General features: G+C 39.3%; 1 protein-coding gene across 1 annotated transcript in view; it reads left to right on the top strand.

Moving 5' to 3' along the window:
* The first annotated feature begins 6,125 nt into the window (after positions 1 to 6,125).
* The window catches only part of LOC110458365, a 43,285-nt gene continuing 24,035 nt past the window's right edge, over positions 6,126 to 25,375 (top strand). Inside the window, exon 1 of the mRNA XM_021510032.1 lies at positions 6,126 to 6,481. The gene's annotated coding sequence lies outside the window, so the exon portion shown is untranslated. The remainder of the gene's footprint in view (positions 6,482 to 25,375) is intronic.

The raw sequence follows: 25,375 nt of genomic DNA, 5'->3' as shown, positions 1-25,375 counted from the left end.
TTTAATATATAAAACGTCATTATACATAAACCATAAGATGGACGTCACCATCTGAATCGTCAATAGACATAGACCATAAGATGGACGTCACCATTGAAAGATCTTGAGATATAAATCATAAAACGGTTGTAACCATCTAAACGTAATTAGACAGACGTCATGATGGAAACGTCATATGACAAAGACCAGAAGACGTATATCATCATGGAAACGTCATTAAATGTTATGAAATGAAAACCGTTTGTCGCGAGTCACCGCAAGACTTAACCCATAAGAAGGTTGTTATCATGGTAATGCCATGGACACATGTAGCAAAAACAATACCAGTGAAACCATGTAAACGTCAGGAGACGTAAACCAGATATTAGGTGTTACCTTGGAAACATAGCATAAACAATACCAGTGTAACCATGTGAACGTCAGGAGACGTAAACCAGAAATAAGGTGTTACCATGGAAACATAGCATAAACAATACCAGTGTCACCATGTAAACGTCAGGAGACGTAAACCAGAAATAAGGTGTTACCATGGAAACATAGCATAAACAATACCAGTGTAACCATGTACGTAAACTATCAGACGGATGTTACCATAAACAACTTCAGTTCTATATCAAAAATGTAATAAACCATTGTTGTACATACTTGTATATATGTTCTCGGCCATGTGTGAGAAGAGTCTGTGACTCAACATATTATTATCGAGTATAAAAAAAGTCTATTATTATTATTATTATTATTATTATTATATATTATAAGAATAGTGTCCCCATGGAAACGTCATTAGACATTGACCATAAGTCGATGCCACCATGAAAATCATATCTAGATATAAACCACCAGACGAATGTCACTATGGCAACACTAGAACGAATGTAACCATGGACACGTCTTTAAACATAAACCATAAGACGATTGTCACCATAGGAACGTCATTAAAATAAACCAAAAGACGGTAGCCATCAAATAAACATCATAAGTCATAAACCATAAATAAGACGATTTTCACCATGGAAACGTCATATGACATAAATCAGAAGACGGTGGTTACCATGGAAACGTCATTAGACATAAACCATAAGAAACGTTTATTATAAAACAGAGATAGGAAAAAATTATAAATTCCGATGATGCAGCGGAACAATACTCCATCTTTCATGTGGCCGATCCTTCGGGCACGGACAGAGAACTCATTGATTATGGTAGACTCCTTTGATGACAATTTCTCGGCTCATTATTTCGTCCGAACACATGCTATGACCGTTGAGCATTACAGAGCGGTAAGGGTTTATATAGCCTAAGGCAGATATACACAATCAGTCGCGGTGTCGAGCGGTGTGGGTTGAAACCTTCATTATAATGATGACGATCAATTTATTTATAACTACATGTAGACATTTGGTGAAACAGTCTTTTCCCCGTCTAAAATAATTCAATTAAAAGTATCATGATGTTAACAGAATTAAGACATTATTTCGTGGAAAACACACAAATCAAATTATTCGTACGATCACTGTTTTCGTCGATACATTTTTTTTGAAATTTGGTCAAGGAGCATTTCTGTAAACGATTTTCGACTTGGGACTTATATTGTACATTAGTTTTAGAATCTTTTATATTTTATTTAATACATGGTTATTAAAGTAAAGAGAAGATATTTTCCCTGTCCTTCTACTTGTTTATGACATAACCAATTTCACTTTAATTTCAGCTTTAAGTGACTAACATTGATCACAAGTATTTTCACTTTTTATGAAAATAAAGTCCCAGTCTCACCTGGTTATCTATCTGAACAGTAAAGCTTCTAGTCAGACTGTACATCTCTCGGACTGTATATCTCAAAGATTATACATCTCACAGACTGTACGTCTTACAGACTGTAAATATCACTAACTGAACATATCACAGACTATACATAACACAGACTGTACATAACACAGACTGTACATAACAAAGACTGTACATAACACAAACTGTACATAACATAGACTGTACATCTCACAGACTGTACGTCTTACAGATTATAAATATCACTAACTGAACATATCACAGACTGTACATCTCACAGCCTGTACATAACACAGACTGTACATAACACAGACTGTCCATAACACAGACTGTACATAACACAGACTCTACATAACACAGACTATACATCACACAGACTGTACATAACAAAGACTGTACATAACACAGACTGTACATAACCCAGACTATACATAACACAGACTGTACATAACACAGACTATACATACCACAGACTGTACATAACACAGACTATACATACCACAGACTGTACATAACACAGACTGTACATCTCACAGACTGTACGTCTTTCAGATTATAAATATCACTAACTGAACATATCGCAGACTATACATAACACAGACTGTACATAACACAGACTATACATACCACAGACTGTACATAACACAGACTATACATAACACAGACTGTACATAACACAGACTATACATAACACAGACTGTACATAACACAGACTGTCCATAACACAGACTGTACATAACACAGACTGTCCATAACACAGACTGTACATAACACAGACTATACATCACACAGACTGTACATAACACAGACTGTACATAACACAAACTGTACATCTCGTACATGTATGCATGGTCGGTTCACATGTGTACGAGTTTATTTAACTACAAGTTTCTGAGCCCTTAACCTTTGCAAATAGGCGGCGTTTATAGCAATGAGCCAATCATGTTTACATGAATATATGTCTGTATTATCAACTACATGTCTTACTTACTGTGTGAACATTTAGGATTTGATGAGAATACTTTCTCAGTGTTGGTTGCCTCGATTTAATTTAAACTAGGGTTTTACACGTGTACAGTGTATATATAAGCTGAATAATGGAATACCAGAACACGTTACTTTTTTAATTCACTGCTGATTATCATTCTCTTTATTTCCTCCGAATCGAAGATTCACAAACAGAACAATACATATATGCATTCATTGAAGATTGACAAAGTAACGTACATGTTATATGACAATATACAAACGGAAATTCAAAAGGTAAGTAAGGGTTACGCTGGAGTTAACTCCCCTTTGCGTCACTACGCTCCTTAACTTATCTTAAGTTACTTAAGAGAGATGACCATCATACGAAATACAGAAAAGGGAAAAATGTTACAATTGACACATTGTAAAGTTTAGGTTAAGACATCATTTGTAGTAAAGTTTGCACATTCTGCAGATTTTATGCGAAATTCCTCTAACTCCGATTAATTCAACTCATGCTCTACATTTTCTCCAATGAGGATATGAAACATATCGTAATCAGACATGGAATGTAAGTACACACTAAACATTATGTCTTTTATATTTATAATATCACACCATAAATTATCTCTTAACTCTCCTGTATAATCACATTGTAGAACTATATGGGTGGCTATATCACTGTACATAAAGCCACATTTATGACATAATCCTTCACCCTCACACTCTCCGATAGTTACAATTAATTTCATGACATATTGTTTAGCTTCTCTTTTGGCTGGGAATTTAAATGCCAGTCTCCTTAATACATGTGGTACTAAATGACCGTGGATAAGAGAAAATCTGGTATAATCGCCATTATTGGCCATTCTTTCTCGTCACGCTAATTCCTCTACTGAGTATACGGCATTCTTTACTTTAACACGCCACATACATTTAGACGGAAAAGTACAGTTAGTTATAAAATCATTAAACAATTATTTTTTTTTTTATACTTTTGCAGTATTCTTAGTATATCAACTGCGAACCCTTGTCTATTTGAACTTAATTTAGATTCTATATCAATGAGAACATATTTTGTAAAGAATACACGAGACGACAAATTCGTCTTATCTAATCTACATAACCTACCTAGGAACAACAATTTCTTAGTGTCTATATATGATTCTATACTGGTCCATCCAAGTGGACTTTTACACATGTCTTTACGGGTTTTAGTCTCAAAACCTTGTATTGCTTTCAAGATGAAATGTTGTGTATTTTCAAGCATTAATATTTCTGTTCTGGATAAACACCATAATTCACACCCATATAAGGCTGCAGCATACACTTTACATTTTATAATTCTACTTATAGTTAGTGGATTTAAAGCACTTGGATGGGCTCCACATCGAATGATGCTCATGGTTCCGCTTCGTAACTTGTTACATGCACGTAAGGTACGCTTTATTGAATTAAATTTACTGTTCTTCTTTTACAGGAAAAAGTTACAATTTTACTTTTAGCAGAAGAAAAAGTAAATCTCCATTTGTTATTGTACTCTTTACATATAGAAAGCATGTATTGCAGATCAGAATATTTAGTACTAATTACACATATATCATTTGCTTGTGTGGGAATGTTAACTCGCAGATCTGCTATTACTGTACCCTTCTCACATTTTTCAATATTGTTCAACAATTCATTAAAAAAACAAGATACCGTTTTGTTGAAAGAGCACTTCCCTGTAAGATACCGCGCTCCATTTTTACCCATCTTGACCTCAATCCGTTCACTAAAATACTACTTTTTAGATTGGTATACATATTTTTCATAATGTTCCGTGATTTACATTTTATTCCTAATTCATGCAGTTTAAAAAGCAACCCAGCATGCCAAACGGTGTCGAAAGCCTTATTGCTATCGAGAAATCCTACATGTACCGTATACATTATTGAAGATTAAAAGACGTTAGCAGACTACATAACCCCTTTTGATATGCTTATTGTTGCCTGTTTTGGAAATTATCCGTGCTAAGGACAGGATCCAATCTCTTTGAAAAAATCATTTCAAAATTTTTGAATATTACAGGTAAAAGTGTCACCCCTCTATAACTATTCGGGTCGTCTTTCGGTTTACCATTTCCCTTATACAGTGTTATGATAAGGCCTTTTTTCAAATCATCAGGTATATGTTGAGACTTAATGACAGCATTGTATAACTTCGACAAATGACTATTTAGCAATGCACTACAGTACTTGAAGTGTTCATACACAATATTATCAATCCCTCCAGCTTTGTTTAGTTTTAATTTACGACATATATGTTTGATTTCACGCTCTGTAACAGGGTCATCCAAATACTTGTCCTTTCCATGTCGTTTGGATTACGATAAGTGACTCCGTCGTACTTCAACTCAGTTTGAGCACAGTGTTTCTTTGGTGTTTCGCTCTTTAATAGTTGTCAAAACAATTTCTGGTTAATTTCTCCAGATTTATCTATCTCTGTAAACTGCGCTGTCATGTACTTCTCAAACGCTTTAATTGCCTTAAGCGCCTTCTGAAATCAGTTTTAGCCTGTTTGTACTCTCTGTAACTATCATTTAATACATCTCGTCTTACTTACTGTATGAACTTTTAGGATTTGATGAGAAAACTTTCTCAGTGTTGGTTGCCTCGATTTAATTTAAACTAGGGTTTTACACGTGTACAGTGTATATTAGTTGAATTTTTAATTCACATCTGATCAATCGGGGGAATTTATTTGGAACTTCTCAGAATGAATAAGATGAATTTGTGAATTTTGTTTTTACCTAATCAATATTGGAGTTCCTTGTTAGAGAAGTTCCGAGTACTAGCGAGTCTAGAGTTTGAGTGATTTATTTCCTTTTTGATTTTATTTATTCATTTTTGTATGATTTTCTTTTTATTTATTTATTGTTGCGATGCTAATATGAAAATAACGTGGGGAATTTTTGGATTTAATGGAAATTGACAGGCATTGTCAGGGAACTTACTCTCTGAAAACCCTGAAAACTCACTATCCGCTACCGAGTAGCACGAGTTTCAAAATACTAAAGAACAAAGGAAATTGAGTAATAAAGAACCATACGTACATACATGTATATCTAAGCCATTGTTTTGTCAACTATTACACATACATATGTATTACATGAACTGTATATGACGTGATAACTACGATTGCCATGAGGACACGTGTGTTGTTGTTTACTTAGTTAATCGTGTGTATATGACGTAACAGGTGACACTCTGTACATGAATAGTTCTTCCTTCCGCTGGAATTTCCAATTACATTTTATCATAATATAACACACACATACACATATACCCATTATATAAAGCACACTCGTATATAAACCTGTTTAGTAGTTAGTTAGGTACACGTCTGTACGTTAACGAGAAGGTATTAATGACGTCTATTGTTCGCTCAATTCAAAAGCTTCTCCTCCACGCAAAACACATCTGATCTTACTTACAACATAGAATGCATTACTCCGCCTCTTCCGTTTAAATTGACCAATCAGAAGGGGCAGTTGGCTATAGATAGCTGAGTGAATCATACGGAACCTATTTGTAAACAGACCTTTGTATTTAGCCGATCCTAACCTCTACAGCACAGATCACGAACAATGTAAAATCCCCGCTTTATTTCTGATCAGATTGAGGAACATCAACAGCGACAGATATCGAGGAACCGACTTTTATTGACCAGCAGGGAACACAAGGTAAGTAATGTAACTTATAAAGTTCCACTCACACTGGCTTCATAGATTGACCTGGTCTACCTGGCTGTATATTTATATTATACCTGCTCAGCTGTATGTATCGTCACTCACCTGCATGGTGGACTGGTGCGTACACTGTATACATATGTGATAAGTCTGTACGACTGTTCCAGGTATTGGACGTGTGTGAAAGTGTTTACAATATATATCGTTAAGTGTACAGGTGGTCATCCACACACACGTGACTGTAACAACTGTCGCCATTATTTAGAATCCCCGTGATTGTGAGTTGTTGTAACACTATAAGCCGTCTCGGTTGGCGAGGTATACAAGTTATCAAGTACGTGACGACATTCATAACTGTCATGGATGTTGAAGTCTACACAGTTTCGGAACTGTCTGCATGATGTAATGTCAGGTACAAAACGCAATAGCATTGTGGCCTGTATGAGGTACAGTGGGGAAGGTTGTGAAGGGGGTGGGAACGGGAGGGGATCGGGTTTCAGCGCCGGAGCTGGCGATTTACAATAGGACCCGGTTTGTGGGTGGTGGAAGATGAAATGGAATGTTCCATTGTGTAGCTCGCTGACACCAGCTAATTTCCCTTGTTTTGCTGGTTTAATTATATTTAATTAAAGCTATAATATTTGATAGCAGACACCTGGCTGGGATGATAAAGAGGCCTTTAGACTGTTCAGCTAGATACGACCTCTACATATGTTGTACATCGACTGTAAAACGTCTGTTGGTAGTGGGTCATACCTACCCAGGCTGTGGTATACACTCCCGATACAGATTTTTTTTTTACATGCACCAGATGTTATTAGTTGGAACAGTTTGTCGTTACCGTGCATAGCTGTAGGAATTCAGTGCAAGCATCGATATTGCTCCTGTAGTTACACAAACGCGTACACCATTAAAGCATCGCAGGTAATCCTGTTTAATTTTGTTCTGCAGTTGAAACGCGATACAAAAAACGGTAGACCTAAATTGAATCTGTAGCAAGCCCCCGACACAGAGAGCAGAGCCTGGTACATACATACATAAAGCATCGCTATCGCATATTTGTATGGCTCACTAAGAACGACTCTACCAGAACCGACGGTACTTTTAACTGCCTTTTAAATACTGCCACTCCACCACCACCACCCCCACCATAAATATACAGTTACCTGTGATTACCCGTATAGGATACGTGGGATGATGTAGGGGACACAATCCGTATCGCTATCTAAAAATGGGAGGGGTAACAGACTGCCATCTAAAACACGGAGAGCCCTGTCGCTTACACTGGACAAACAACAAACTCCCGTCTCAAACACAGGGATGGGCAATACAACCCTGTCTATGACACTGGACAAACAAACTCCCGTCTCAAACACAGGGATGGGCAAAACAACCCTGTTTATGACACGGGGAGGGGCAATACAACCCTGTTTATGACACGGGGGAGGGGCAATACAACCCTGTCTATGACATTGGGAGGGGCAAAACAAACCTGTCTATGACACGGTGATGGGCAATACAACCCTGTCTATGACACAGTGATGGGCAATCCAACCCTGTCTATGACACAGTGATGGGCAATACACCCCTGTCTATGACACAGTGCTGGGCAATACACCCCTGTCTATGACACAGTGATGGGCAATACAACCCTGTCTATGGTACGGGGAGGGGCATTACAACCCTGTCTATGCCACAGTGATGGGCAATACAACCCTGTCTATGATACGGGGATGGGCATTACCACCCTGTCTATGACACAGTGATGGGCAATACAACCCTGTCTATGACACGGGGAGGGGCAATACAACCCTGTCTATGACACAGTGATGGGCATTACAACCCTGTCTTTGACACGGGGAGGGGCAATACAACCCTGTCTATGATACGGGGATGGGCATTACAACCCTGTCTATGACACAGTGATGGGCAATACAACCCTGTCTATGACACAGGGATGGGCAATACAGCCCTGTCTCTTACACTGGACAAACAACAAACTCCCGTCTCAAACACGGGGATGGACAATAAAACCCTGTTTATGACACAGGGAGGGGCAATACAACCCTGTTTTTGACACGGGGAGGGGCAATACAACCCTGTCTATGACATGGGGAGGGGCAAAACAAACCTGTCTATGACACAGTGATGGGCATTACAACCCTGTCTATGACACAGTGATGGGCAATACAACCCTGGCTTTGACACAGTGATGGGCAATACAACCCTGTCTATGACACAGTGATGGGCATTACAACCCGGTCTATGACACAGTGATGGGCAATACATCCCTGTCTATGACACGGGGATGGGCAATACAGCCCTGTCTATGATACGGGGAGGGGCATACCAACCCTGTCTATGACACAGTGATGGGCATTACAGCCCTGTCTATGACACAGTGATGGGCAATACAACCATGTCTATGACTCAGGGATGGGAAATACAAACCTGTCTATTACACAGTGATGGGCATTACAACCCTGTCTATAACACAGTGATGGGCAATACAACCCTGGCTATGACACGGGGATGGGCAATACAACCCTGACTATGACACGGGAAGGGGCAATACAACCCTGTCTATGACATGGGGAGGGGCAAAACAAACCTGTCTATGACACAGTGATGGGCATTACAACCCGGTCTATGACACAGTGATGGGCAATACACCCCTGTCTATGACACAGGGATGGGCAATCCAACCCTGTCTATGATACGAGGATGGGCAATACAACCGTGTCTATGACACAGGGATGGGAAATACAACCCTGTCTATGACACAGGGATGGGCAATACAACCCTGTCTATGACACAGGGATGGGAAATACAACCCTGTCTATGACACATTGATGGGCAATACAACCCTGTCTATGACACGGGGATGGGCAATACAACCCTGTCTATGACACAGGGATGGGCAATACAACCCTGTCTATGATACGGGGATGGGCAATACAACCCTGTCTATGACTCAGGGATGGGAAATACAACCCTGTCTATTACACAGTGATGGGCATTACAACCCTGTCTATGACACAGTGATGGGCAATACAACCCTGCCTATGACACAGGGATGGGCAATACAACCCTGTCTATGACACAGGGATGGGCATTACAACCCTGTCTATGACACAGGGATGGGCATTACAACCCTGTCTCTGACACGGGTTGGGACAATACAACCCTGTTTTAAACAAGGGGTGGGGCAATACAACCCTGTCTCAAACACGGGAAGGGGCAATACAACCCTGTCTCTGACACGGGGTGGGGCAATACAACCCTAACTCAAACACGGGAAGGGGAAATACAACGCTGTCTCTGAAACGGGGTGGGGCAATAAAACCCTGTTTCAAACACGGGATGGGGCAATACAATCCTGTTTTAAACACGGGGAGGGGCAATGCATCCATGTTTTAAACACGGGGAGGGGCAATGCATCCTTGTTTTAAACACTGGTAGGGACAATAGAACACTGTCTATGACACGGGGAGGGGCAATACAACCCTGTCTATGACACGAGGAGTGGCAATACAACCCTGTCTCAAACACGGAAAGGGGCTATACAACCCTGTCTCTGACACGGGCAGGGGCAATAAAACCCTGTTTCAAACACGGAATGGGGCAATACAATCCTGTTTTAAACACGGGGAGAGGCAATGCATCCTTGTTTTAAACACGGGAAGGGACAATAGAACACTGTATCTGACGCGGGGAGGGGCAATAAAACCTTGTCTCAAATACGGGGAGGGGCAATACAAGCTTGCTTTAAACACGGGGAGGGGCAATAGAGCACTATCTCTGACACGGGGAGGGGCAATAGTAGCATGTCTCATACACGGAGAGGGATATTGGAAGCCATGACTCTAACACAGGGATACCCATTCACTAACTGACCCTATTTTTACTACCCGACTTCTATGTACACAAATTAAAAGGACTTAAGAAAGTCTAGGATACCGATGTTAATGGCAACTTTTCACTCTACGACTGTACTCGGGTATAACCGGTACACTGGCAGGACAGACGTACTGTAGCATAGGAATGCCTTTATAATTAACGAATATTCTCTTAATAAGTGCATAGTCTGTCTTAAGCTTGTACACCAATCATTTTTACGACATACCAATCAGTTGTACAACATACATGTACCAATCCATTGTACAACATACCAATCCGTTTTACAACATACCAGTCATTTGTACAACATACCAGTCATTTGTACAACATACCAGTCATTTGTACAACATGACAGTCATTTGTACAACATACCAGTCATTTGTACAACATACCAGTCATTTGTACAACATACCAATCCGTTGTTCATGTCCATCGTTATAACAAATTGTCCAACCACATCGTTTCCGTCGTTTCATCCATAGTTTGTATAGTTTAACATATCTATTGTTTACACAACGTTTCCATAGTTTGTATAGTTTAACATATCTATTGTTTACACAGCGTTTCCATAGTTTATATGTTTCAAAAGTTTATATGTGCCCGTAATTTAAACAATAAACAGCATGTCCATGATAAATGCATGTCTGTAATTAATAAAACGAGACCATAGTTTATATAACATGTCCACAGTTTATTCAACATGTCCACAGTTTATTCAACATGTCCACAGTTTATACAACATGTCAATAGTTTATAAAACATAGTTTATAAAACATGGCCATAGTTTATATAACATGGCCATATAGTTTATAACACATGTTCATAGTTTATACAACATGTCCAAAGTTTATACAACATGTCCATAGTTTATACAACATGTCCAAAGTTTATACAACATGTCCATAGTTTATACAACATGTCCACAGTTTATAACACATGTCCTTAGTTTATAACACATGTCCATAGTTTATACGACATGTCCATAGTTTATAACACATGTCCAAAGTTTATACAACATGTCCATAGTTTATACAACGTGTCCATAATTTAAAAAACATGTCCTTAGTTTATACAACATGTCCATAGTTTATATAACATGTCCTTAGTTTATAACACATGTCCATAGTTTTTTCAACATGTCCAAAGTTTATAACACATGTCCTTAGTTTATAACACATGTCCATAATTTATACAACATGTCCATAGTTTATATAACATGTCCTTAGTTTATAACACATGTCCATAGTTTTTTCAACATGTCCAAAGTTTATAACACATGTCCTTAGTTTATAACACATCATCCATGTTTTAAACACGGGATGGGGCAATACAAGCCTGTTTTAAACACGGGGAGGGGAAATGCATCCATGTTTTAAACACGGGGAGGGACAATGCATCCTTGTTTTAAACACTGGTAGGGACAATAGAACACTGTCTATGACACGGGGAGGGGCAATACAACCCTGTTTATGACACGGGGAGGGGCAATACAACCCTGTTTATGACACGGGGAGGGGCAATACAACCCTGTCTATGACACGGGGATGGGCAATACAACCCTGCCTATGACACAGGGATGGGCAATACAACCCTGTCTATGATACGGGGATGGGCAATACAACCCTGTCTATTATACGGGGTTGTATTGCCCATCACTGTGTCATAGACAGGGTTCTACTGCCCCTCCCGGTACATGTATGTTGTACAACTTATTGGTATGTCGTAAAAATGATTGGTGTTCAAGCTTAAGACAGACTATGCACTTATTAAAAGAATATTCGTTAATTATAAAGGCATTCCTATGCTACAGTACGTCTGGTGTACTATTATTATTCTCTTATGTGTGTGTCTGTCCATGTGCATGTGTGAGTCACTATGTCAGGGTGTGACCATGATTGTCAATGCATTTTCTTCTCTTTTCAATAGAGTTTTGTTCGTTATTTCTGTAACTCTTCATTTCTGGAGGAAATAAAGGAAATACTAATAAACTGTGGACATGTTGAATAAACTATGGACATGTGTCATAAACTATGGACATGTTGTGTAAACTGTGGACATGTTATATAACATGTCCACAGTTTACACAACATGTCCATAGTTTACAAAACATGTCCATAGTTTATGAAACATGTCCTTAGTTTATACGAAATGTCCATAGTTTATAAAACACGTCCATAGTTTATAAAACATGCCCTTAGTTTATAACACATGGCCATAGTTTATAAAACATGCCCTTAGTTTATAACACATGGCCATAGTTTATAAAACATGGCCATAGTTTATAAAACATGGCCATAGTTTATATAACATGGCCATATAGTTTATAACACATGTTCATAGTTTATACAACATGTTCATAGTTTATACAACATGTTCATAGTTTATACAACATGTTCATAGTTTATACAACATGTTCATAGTTTATACAACATGTTCATAGTTTATAAAACATGTCCATCGATATACGACCTGTCCGCAGTTTGTAAAACATGTCCATAGTTTATACCACATGTCCATAGTTTATAAAACATGTCCATAGTTTATACAACATGTCCACAGTTTATTATTATTTCCTTTATTTCCTCCAGAAATGAAGAGTTACAGAAATAACGAACAAAACACTATTGAAAAGAGAAGAAAATGCATTCACAATCATGGTCACACCCTGACATAGTGACTCACACATGCACATGGACAGACACACACATAAGAGAATAATAATAGTACACGCATCATACCATAAAGTACTATAAACACAACACAATGATATAATAGGTACTATTACAGTCATTATACGGTGATAATTATGATGTTAAACAGTATAACACTAATCATATATTACATCACACATTGATATAATAGACATATTTACACTCCTCAAACTACATTATCATATAATAGTATAGACAGTAATCCACTTCTCGTACTAAGCAATCATACAACATTGTAATAAACAGTATTACAAGCATCACACTATAAATTATACAGCATTATTATAGACAGTATTACTAGTTACGTAAGTCTTACAATACAATCATACATTGAGTAGAACCCGTTGCACGAAGTCATACAACATAGTCATACAGTGGTGTGAAATACACAACATACAATATAATAATTAACTTGAAGAAACAGCGCAACCATACAATGATTTCAGTTGTAGTAATACATCTCACAAGATTAATTCATACAATACAAACAATATTATGAATGGTAGTAAGTTGCACTAATCAACAGGAAAGACGTAGGAAATGCTTGCCTACTAATATGAATACAAAAATATATGTATTTCATGTATTCATCTTGCTGAAGCGTGAGGTACACACAGTTTATATAACATGTCCATAGTTTATACGACATGTCCATAGTTTATAAAACATGACCACAGTTTATACAACATGTCCATAGTTTATACAACATGTCCACAGTTTATATAACATGTCCATAGTTTATACAACATGTCCATAGTTTATAAAACATGTCCATAGTTTATAACACATGTCCATAGTTTATACAACATGTCCACAGTTTATAAAACATGTCCATAGTTTATAAAACATGTCCATAGTTTATAACACATGTCCATAGTTTATAAAACATGTCCACAGTTTATACAACATGTCCATAGTTTATAAAACATGTCCATAGTTTATAACACATGTCCATAGTTTATACAACATGTCCACAGTTTATACAACATGTCCATAGTTTATAACACATGTCCATAGTTTATAAAACATGTCCATGGATATACGACATGTCCATAGTTTATAACACATGTCCATAGTTTATAAAACATGTCCATCGATATACGACCTGTCCACAGTTTGTAAAACATGTCCATAGTTTATAACACATGTCCATAGTTTATAAAACATGTCCACAGTTTATACAACATGTCCACAGTTTATAAAACATGTCCTTAGTTTATACAACATGTCCATTGTTTGACCTGGAGTACGATTGTAGTAGATCGGTCCTTATGTAAGTCATAACCTGGGATCCAAACACGCTTGTTTGACCTGGAGTACGACTGTAGTAGGTCGGTCCAACTGTTAGTCATGAGCTGGAATCCAAACACGCTTGTTTGACCTGGAGTACGATTGTAGTAGGTCGGTCCAACTGTATATTGTAAGTCATGAGCTGGGATCCAAACACGCTTGTTTGACCTTGAGTACGACTGTAGTAGGTCGGTCCAACTGTAAGTTATGAGCTCGGATCCAAACACGCTTGTTTGACCTGGAGTACGAATGTAGTAGGTCGGTTGAACTGTAAGTTATGAGCTCGGATCCAAACACGCTTATTTGACCTTGAGTACGACTGTAGTAGGTCGGTTGAACTGTAAGTCATGAGCTGGGATCCAAACACGCTTGTTAGGCCTGGAGTACGACTATAGTAGGTCGGTTGAACTGTTAAGTCATGAGCTGGGATCCAAACACGCTTGTTTGGCCTTGAGTACGACTGTAGTAGGTCGGTCCATCTGTTAGTCATGAGCTGGGATCCAAACACGCTTGTTTGACCTGGAGTACGACTGTAGTAGGTTGGTCCAACTGTTAGTCATGAGCTGGGATCCAATCACGCTTGTTTGACCTGGAGTACGACTGAAGTAGGTCGGTTGAACTGTTAGTCATTGGCTGGGATCCAAACACGCTTGTTTGACCTGGAGTACGACTGTAGTAGGTCGGTTGAACTGTTAGTCATGAGCTGGGATCCAAACACGCATGTTTAACCTGGAGTACGACTGTAGTAGGTCGGTCCATCTGTTAGTCATGAGCTGGGATCCAATCACACTTGTTAGGCCTGGAGTACGACTGTAGTAGATCGGTTGAACTGTAAGTTATGAGCTGGGATCCAAACACGCTTGTTTGGCCTGGAGTACGACTGTAGTAGGTCGGTTGAACAGTAAGTTATGAGCTGGGATCCAAACCCGCTTGTTTGACCTGGAGTACGACTGTAGTAGGTCGGTCCATCTGTTAGTCATGAGCTGGGATCCAAACACGCTTTTCTGACCTGGAGTACGACAGTAGTAGGTCGGTTGAACTGTAAGTTATGAGCTGGGATCCAAACACGCTTGTTTTACCTGGAGTACGACTTTTGAAGGTCGGTCCAACTGTTAGTCATGAGCTGGGATCCAGACATGGTTGTCTGACCTTGGGTACGACTGTAGTAGGTCGGTCCAACTGTTAGTCATGAGCTGGAATCCAAACACGCTTGTTTGACCTTGAGTACGACTGTAGTAGGTCGGTCCAACTGTTAGTCATGAGCTGGGATCCAGTCATGTTTGTCTGGCCTGGAGTACGACTGTAGTAGGTCGGTCCATCTGTTAGTCATGAGCTGGGATCCAAACACGCTTTTCTGACCTGGAGTACGACAGTAGTAGGTCGGTTGAACTGTAAGTTATGAGCTGGGATCCAAACACGCTTGTTTGACCTTGAGTACGACTGTAGTAGGTCGGTCCAACTGTTAGTCATGAGCTGGAATCCAAACACGCTTGTTTGACCTTGAGTACGACTGTAGTAGGTCGGTCCAACTGTTAGTCATGAGCTGGGATCCAAACACGCTTGTTTGACCTGGAGTACGACTGTAGTAGATCGGTCCAACTGTTAGTCATGAGCTGGGATCCAGACATGTTTGTCTGACCTTGGGTACGACTGTAGTAGGTCGGTCCAACTGTTAGTCATGAGCTGGGATCCAGTCATGTTTGTCTGACCTGGAGTACGACTGTAGTAGGTCGGTCCAACTGTTAGTCATGAGCTGGGATCCAGACATATTTGTCTGACCTTGGGTACGACTTCAGGGCGACGCTTTTTGGCTCAGATCCAAACATTATGTATTTAGTCTGGAGAAGGACTATAGTAAGACGCTCCTATGTTATTGGGTCGGATACATTTTTATCGATGTTGTATTTTCATTTCCAATGGATGTTCATCAAGTTGTTGGAGAGAATCTGTTTATTCAAACGGTGTCAACATATCCCCAAAGGGCGATCATTAGCTGACCGTCTGCTAATAACGAGTTGTCATGATAGTTGATCGACGTGTAGGGTAGTGTAAGGTACCGAAACGTATTTAAGGACTTAGAAAAAACCCATAACAAACAAACAAAAATCTATCGAGACAGAATTATCTGCCAACTTATTCCAACCAAAGAGATCTAGAGTATTATGCCCTGTAGACGCTTCGGTAGTTAGGATGTGCTGTCTAGATCAGCTGGCAGATCACACCCTTCCGCGAGACTGGTCAATGCATTTCAATCGGTCTTTGTTCGCCTTCGTCTGGTAAATCCATTGTCTCTAAACCGACATTTTCTTAGTTTAATACTGGAAGTGTAAATTTAAGGTGTACCAGCCGTTCGCAATTTAGATATTTAGAAACTTCAAAATACTTCACTCATGTTGGTTTTTCGTTTTACGTTCAACCTTTCTTTTGCTATTACATTGCTGTTGTGTGAACACGTCTAGTAAACATTTGAGAGGCATATGATGGAGATTGTAGCTTGTGTAAGGAGGAGGATGTTGGACCCTAAGTTCCCAGCCCTATAGTAATAACCTATTACGGTTCATGTGTGTTCCCAAGTACTGCTCCACTTCCGCTGGTAGTTCTGCTAAACTATTTCGTTCCCATGGGTACCGTTTCTGACGAGAGTCATGGGCTGCTATTCACTAGAGCGGTTATAAATGTAACTATGGGATGTATTTGCTCGGTATATTCACAGTTGCACTCAAGCAAAGTTCATTGACCATGTACTATGAATCGGGTTATATCTCGATAACTCTGAGGATGGTCAAACGTTGCCTGTACGACAATTGTACTTAAAAATAGACATAACACACAACACGTCCTCTTTCATATAATAAGCTTACAATTGTATTACGTCTGTAAGTGGTGATGATATTTCTAAATAGAATGAAACCTCCTGTCTCTGGTGATGACTTTACGATATGTACTATGATTATATGAACATCAATCACATGTAATTGTCCTGCAGTAGGTGTGTGTACGTTGGATTATACACTTGTGTGTGTAATTACACTTGTGCACATTAGGTGTAAGTACATGTAATTTGTTGTAATTAATGTGTGTACATTGGAAAGCATTACTGCTTGTGTGTACGGTATGTACATGTTATTACCAGTGTGTATGGTATGTACTTATGTGTATGTACGGTATGTAATTACCATTGTGTATGGTATGTACCTACGTGTGTGTACGTTATGTAATTACCAGTGTGTATGGTATGTACTTACGTGTGTGTACGGTATGTAATTACCAGTGTGTATGGTATGTACTTATGTGTATGTACGGTATGTAATTACCAGTGTGTATGGTATGTACCTACGTGTGTGTACGGTATGTAATTACCAGTGTGTATGGTATGTTCTTACGTGTGTTTACGGTATGTAATTACCAGTGTGTACGGTATGTACTTACGTGTGTGTACTATATGTAATTACATTTGTGTACGTTATGGTGTATGAGTGTGTTGGATGTACATCATGTGTTTACATTAGCTGGATTACAGCTTGTGTATGCGCTATAGGGTAATAATTACAGCATGGATGTATTCGATAACTGTACTATCGCAGTGTATTGTCAATGTATTTACATCATAAGTTTAACGATCTGACAGGCTGTTGGGGATATTATATATACATAATTAATTTTTTTTTAGTGGATACTAAATTCAGAGCCGCTGGCATAATTAGGAAGTGCGGTGTGTAGCACGTGTCTTACGTCATGACGTGTTATGTCAAACTAGTATATGATTGAAAGATTCAGGGAGGTATAATTGATTATAATACCAACCCAATATAGGATTAATATAGGATCAGAGTGCTTGAGGGAGGTATGGTTGGCTATCATACAAACCCAATATAGGATTAATATAGGATCAGAGTGCTTGAGGAAGGTATGGTTTACTATCATACAAACCCAATATAGGATTAATATAGGGTCAGAGTGCTTCAGGGAGGTATGGTTGACTATCATACAAACCCAATAAAGGATTAATATAGGATCAGAGTACTTCAGGGAGGTATGGTTGGCTATCATACAAACCCAATATAGGATTAATATAGGATCAGAGTGCTTCAGGGAGATATGATTGACTATCATACAAACTCAATGTAGGATTAATATAGGATCAGAGTGCTTCAGGGAGGTATGGTTGACTATCATACAAACCCAATATAGGATTAATATAGGATCAGAGTGCTTCAGGGAGATATGATTGACTATCATACAAACCCAATATAGGATTAATATAGGATCAGAGTGCTTCAGGGAGATATGATTGACTATCATACAAACCCAATATAGGATTAATATAGGATCAGAGTGCTTCAGGGAGATATGATTGACTATCATACAAACCCAATATAGGATTAATATAGGATCAGAGTGCTTGAGGAAGGTATGATTGACTATCCTACAAACCCAATATAGGATTAATATAGGATCAGAGTGCTTGAGGAAGGTATGATTGACTATCATACAAACCCAATATAGGATTAATATAGGATCAGAGTGCTTGAGGAAGGTATGATTGACTATCCTACAAACCCAATATAGGATTAATATAGGATCAGAGTGCTTGAGGAAGGTATGATTGACTATCATACAAACCCAATATAGGATTAATATAGGATCATAGTGCTTGAGGAAGGTATGGTCGTTTTGTACTTTTTATCGTAGATAATTGCATGTTTATCTTTACATGTATGTGACATTAAAATTGTTGCATGGAATTTTATATCAAATACACCGTTTACTGGATGCATGTCTGTTACCACAGCAACAGTCACCGTATGCGCACAGGATACATCATTGAGATTTAGGCACGCATGTACGTGAGCACACCATGTGAAGCACACCATGTGAAGCACAGAGCCCATTTAATTCTAAATCATCCGGAATAATCAGAATAAGGTGTGCCAATTTGAAAGGTGACACAGCGTTTAAATAAACATTCGGGCACCTACTATCCGTATCAGAATAAAAAAAGATAAAGTTTGTAAAAAGAAGTTTAGATACGAGGGGGCTCATGTTTCCACAAATTCGTGTAGCCACACCGGAAATATCTCGTGAGTCTGATGCTAGTTTGATTTGTATCTCTGCAGGGTGACTGTTGCTGATGTGAAGATGTTTGGTTTGGGGAAAATGTTACAAAGCTGCGGAAGCGGTTGTCGACTGTTGTGGAAAGACCCAGCAAAGCAAGCAGAGGGCTACGGGACCGTAAACAAGGAGGACGGCGGGCAGGAGTCGGACGACCCGTTTGAGTTTGATGACGAACCAGACTTAATTTTCACTCAACCCTACCCAAAGACGATTTGGTCAGACTCGACCATGCATTCACCAATTGTGAAAAACGTCACTGTGTCAGCGAATGGGACAACGTCTACCGCCGCCAGCAGTATGTTTAACTCGCCTATCGTCAAAAAGTCTGTGCCTGTAGTGAAAGATGTTACAACCACTGACACTCGCGTTCACACTTCCTCGCAAAAACACTCACCCGTCATACAGAATTCCATAGAACGGCCGTCACCACAAGTGGGCGTCCACTCGTCCGTCTACACAAAAAGGTCCTCGCCCGAACAGACACGTAAAGCGAAGTCGGACGATGCGGTCAGTATACAGATGGTGTCAGTCGTGTGATTCAGGAACACATAGTGAACGGAAATTACCGAATATTTCATTCCAGGTTTACACGCCATTCCGTACGGTCTACTTTGAATTCCGGTACAGGCTACTTCCGGCATGACCACTCCAGACAATTTATCGCTAAAACGCATCCACTCTGGTTGTTCAATGTTGTCATTGCAGCATTGCCATTTTTAATAATGGTTTATATTAAGACTCGTGTGAGTTTCTTTAAAAATGGATTTGGTTTATCGTCATATATAATATCTTTACTGATTTCAATAGATTGTTTATAACCGGCCTCTCAATTTGAACGGGTTATGTGTTGGTGCTAGTGTCGTACAAACTGCAGTATGATGATGAAAACGACAAATTGGAGACGAGGTTGTAAACTTTGGTGATGTGTGCAGACGACTGAAGACAATGTTGTAAACTTTGGTGACGTGTGCAGTCGACACACTGAAGACGAGGTTGTAAACTTTGGTGACGTATGCATAAGCCACAGTAAATACGAAGTTGTAAATACGACTGGTGCGCGTGATAAGAGTGTAATATATTGACATCTCTGTATATAATGGCATGATTAGTATTTATTGAGGCCTTAAGTAACCTAAAACATTCTAACTAGACTAGTTTCTGTGCCTGAATACGCTGGTCAAGGAACCGGTGTGTGTTCAATTGGCCTTTCTTCCGTGGGCCGCCTGTGTACGCCTTTAAACATTTCTTGTTTATATCAATTTCTCAAGAAGAATTGGATTGGTTTGCTTTTAAAATTTTAAATAACTATTTTAGTAATTAAGTCAAAATTATAGAAAAGTCCACTTTTTAAGGACAGTATCAAACACAGCAGTACAAAGTTTTGATCAAAAGGTCACCCTGAAATGAAAAATACGAAACGTACACAAAATTGAAGATATTACAAAGGTAAGCGTCAAACTCTCTCTAGGATCTGAAGTTCAGTAGAAAACTCCACAAGATATATTTTTTATACAGTTTTAAAATTCATATAGCATTAGCCAAGGTAGGAAGGTATTAGGACTGCGAGGAAGAATCTTGTGAACGCTGTAAATTACGAGAGAAACTCATTCATTAGCAGACGTTGTTAAACATTCCAATAATAGTTCATAATTCTTTAATATATCCACATTAACCTTAAACGATGCCAAGGACAAGTGATTGATGATGTACATGTAACAACTGAGGTCAAGGTCAGGTTTGCATGCTGGTTTGAATTTTTAGGTCAAGGTCAAGTATATGATGTTGTAAATAGTAGGTCAAAATCAAACGTCCAAGGCAGATACGCTGGTAATATGTGGTTTATACCACTAGGTATGTGGTTTATACCACTAGGGCAATTACACCTCTATAATACCACTATTAAGTTTGAGCTGTATACAATGACGACTTACCCACAATGGCCTCGTATAAACAATGATGACTTACCCACAATGGCCACGTATAAACAATGACGACTTACCCACAATGGCCACGTATAAACAACGACGACTTACCCACAATGGCCACGTATAAACAATGATGACTTACCCACAATGGCCTCGTATAAACAATGACGACTTACCCACAATGGCCACGTATAAACAATGATGACTTACCCACAATGGCCATATATAAACAATGACGACTTACCCACAATGGCCACGTATAAACAATGACGACTTACCCACAATGGTCACGTATACACAACGACGACTTACCCACAATGGCAATATATAAACAATGACGACTTACCCACAATAGCCACGTATACAAAAAATGATGACTTACCCACAATGGCCACGTATATACAATGACGACTTACCCACAATGGCCTCGTATATACAATGACGACTTACCCACAATGGCCTCGTATATACAATGACGACTTACCCACAATGGCCATATATAAACAACGATGACTTACCCACAATGGCCACGTATAAACAATGACGACTTAACCACAATGTCCACGTATAAACAATGACGACTTACCCACAATGGCCACGTATAAACAATGATGACTTAACCACAATGTCCACGTATAAACAATGACTACTTACCCACAATGGCCACGTATAAACAACGATGACTTTCCCACAATGGCCACGTATAAACAATGACGACTTTCCCACAATGGCCACGTATAAACAAAGACGACTTACCCACTATGGCCACGTATAAAAAAAATAATGACTTACCCACAATGGCCATGTTTAAACAATGATGACTTACCCACAATGGCTAGATATAAACAATGACGACTTACCCACAATGGCCACGTATGAACAATGATGACTTACCCACAATGGCCACGTATAAACAATGACGACTTACCAACAATGGCCACGTATAAACAATGACGACTTACCCACTATGGCCACGTATAAAAAAAATGATGACTTACCCACAATGGCCATGTTTAAACAATGATGACTTACCCACAATGGCTATATATAAACAATGACGACTTACCCACAATGGCCACGTATAAACAACGATGACTTACCCACAATGGCCACGTATAAACAATGACGACTTACCCACAATGGCCACGTTTAAACAATGATGACTTACCCACAATGGCCATATATAAACAATGCCGACTTACCCACAATGGCCACGTTTAAACAATGACGACTTACCCACAATGGCCACGTATAAACAACGATGACTTACCCACAATGGCAATATATAAACAATGATGACTTACCCACAATGGCCACGTATAAACAATGATGACTTACCCACAATGGCCATATATAAACAATGACGACTTACCAACAATGGCCACGTATAAACAATGACGACTTTCCCACAATGGCCATATATAAACAATGACGACTTACCCACAATGGCAATATATAAACAATGATGACTTACCCACAATGGCCATATATAAAAAATGACGACTTACAAACAATGGCCACGTATAAACAATGATGATTTACCCACAATGGCCACGTATAAACAGTGTCGACTTGCCCTCAATGGCCACGTATAAACAATGACGACTTTCCCACAATGGCCATATATAAACAATGCCGACTTACCCACAATGGCCATATATAAACAATGACGACTTACCCACAATGGCCACGTATAAACAATGACGACTTACCCACAATGGCCATATATAAACATGTGTAAACGTACCCCCAATGATGACATATCAACACTGACGACGTTCTCCCAATAATGACGTATCAACACTGACGACGTACTCCCAATGATAACATATCAACTCTAGACGTACCCCCATTGATGACATATCAACACTGAAGACGTACTCCCAATGATGACATATCAACACTGACGACGTACCCCCATTGATGACGTATCAACACTGACGACGTAGCCCCAATGATAACATATCAACACTGACGACGTAGCCCCAATGATTACATATCAACACTGACGACGTTCTCCCAATAATGACGTATCATTACTGACGACGTACTCCAAATGATGACGTATCAACACTGACGCCGTTCTCCCAATAATGACGTATCATTACTGACGATGTACTCCAAATGATGACGTAGCAAGATTGGCGACGTACCCCCATTGATGACGTATCAACACTGAAGACGTAGCCCCAATGATTACATATCAACACTGGCGACGTTCTCCCAATAATGACGTATCATTACTGACGATGTACTCCAAATGATGACGTATCGACATTGACGACGTTCTCCCAATAATGACGTATCAACACTGACAACGTACTCCAAATGATGACGTATCAACATTGACGACGTTCTCCCAATAATGACGTATCATTACTGACGATGTACTCCAAATGATGACGTATCAACACTGACGACGTTCTCCCAATAATGACGTATCAACACTGACGACGACCTCCAAATGATGACGTATCAACATTGACGACGTTCTCCCAATAATGACGTCTCAACACTGACGACGTATCCCCATTGAATCGTATCAACACTGACGATGTACTCCAAATGATGACGTATCAACACTGACGACGTACTCCAAATGATGACGTATCAACATTGACGACGTACCCCCATTGATGCGTATCAACACTGACGACGTTCTCCAAATAATGACGTATCAACACTGACGACGTACTCCAAATGATGACGTATCAACACTGACGACGTGCTCCAAAAGATGACGTATCAACACTGACGACGTACCCCATTGATTCGTATCAACACTGACGACGTTCTCCCAATAATGACGTATCAACATTTACGACGTACTGCCAATGATAACGTATTAACACTGACGACGTACCCCCAATTATGACATACCAACACTGACGACGTTCTCCCAATAATGACGTATCAACACTGACGACGTACTCCCAATGATAACATATCAACTCTAGACGTACCCCNAACGTACCCCTATTGATGACATATCAACACTGAAGACGTACTCCCAATGATGACATATCAACACTGACGACGTACCCCCATTGATGACGTATCAACACTGACGACGTAGCCCCAATGATAATATATCAACACTGACGACGTACCCCCATTGATGACCTATCAACACTGACGACGTTCTCCCAATAATGACGTATCAACACTGACGACGTACTCCCAATGATGACGTATCAACATTTACGACGTACTGCCAATGATAACGTATCAACTTTGACGACGTACCCCCATTGATGACGTATCAACATTTACCACGTACTGCCAATGATAACGTATTAACACTTACGATGTATCCCCCTATGATGACGTATCAACACTGACGACGTACTGCCAATGATGACGTATTAACACTGACGACGTACTCGCATTGACGACGTTTCGCTCATGTACAATGTAAATTCATTTATCCTTTGTCAAAATGTTGCTAAGTTTTTTACGTTGACTCTGGTATTTTAAAGTTTGTAATATTGGCATTTGAAAGTTTATTGTATCGATTATAAATTAATAAGTCTGCCGGTTCACTGATTGCGCTTTGATACATCGTAGCTTATGGAAAGTAGGACATTTTATATAGTTTACTGTATAGAATAAAATGCCCATCGGCTGTTTGCTCGTTTAGCTTTAATATATAGTTTTGACATTTAAAACATATCACAGAAAAATCACACATATTGCTTTCACTTAAGCCAGGGCGAGAATATAGAACATCTTAACAGCAGACAGGTCTGTGTGTTCTGCGTACTTACCGGATATTGGAATGTATGTAGTATGTCTGAGTGTCGTTGCTGATGTGTATATAGTGTCGTTGCTGATGTGTATGTAGTGTCGTTGCTGATAAGTATGTAGTGTCGTTGCTGGTGTGTATGTAGTGTCGTTGCTGATGTGTATGTAGTGTCGTTGCTGATGTGTATGTAGTGTCGTTGCTG

The sequence above is a fragment of the Mizuhopecten yessoensis genome, unplaced genomic scaffold (assembly GCF_002113885.1).
Source record: "Mizuhopecten yessoensis strain PY_sf001 unplaced genomic scaffold, ASM211388v2 scaffold1225, whole genome shotgun sequence".
NCBI lineage: Eukaryota > Metazoa > Mollusca > Bivalvia > Pectinida > Pectinidae > Mizuhopecten > Mizuhopecten yessoensis.
This window is presented reverse-complemented; position numbering and strand designations above follow the sequence as displayed.